Raw genomic sequence first — 212 nt, 5'->3', positions numbered from 1 at the left:
ACCCCCAGCCACGGCACTGCAGGCTGGCACGGCCACGCGCTGCTCCAGACTCATACCCACAGGCTAAGTGGCCCAGGGGACACCACGGTTAGTTTGTCCCCCAGTCAAAGCTGTTTCATTCACTGGGGCAGAGTGTGGGGACAGGTGCTGCCACCAGCATGGGGACATCTGGCTCCTTGGTGAGTGGCACGGCCTGCAAGCAACAGCTATGG

This window comes from Antrostomus carolinensis, unplaced genomic scaffold, assembly GCF_000700745.2.
Source record: "Antrostomus carolinensis isolate BGI_N321 unplaced genomic scaffold, ASM70074v2 scaffold11926, whole genome shotgun sequence".
NCBI lineage: Eukaryota > Metazoa > Chordata > Aves > Caprimulgiformes > Caprimulgidae > Antrostomus > Antrostomus carolinensis.
The sequence above is the reverse complement of the archived record's forward strand: the minus strand, read 5'-3'. Positions refer to the sequence as shown.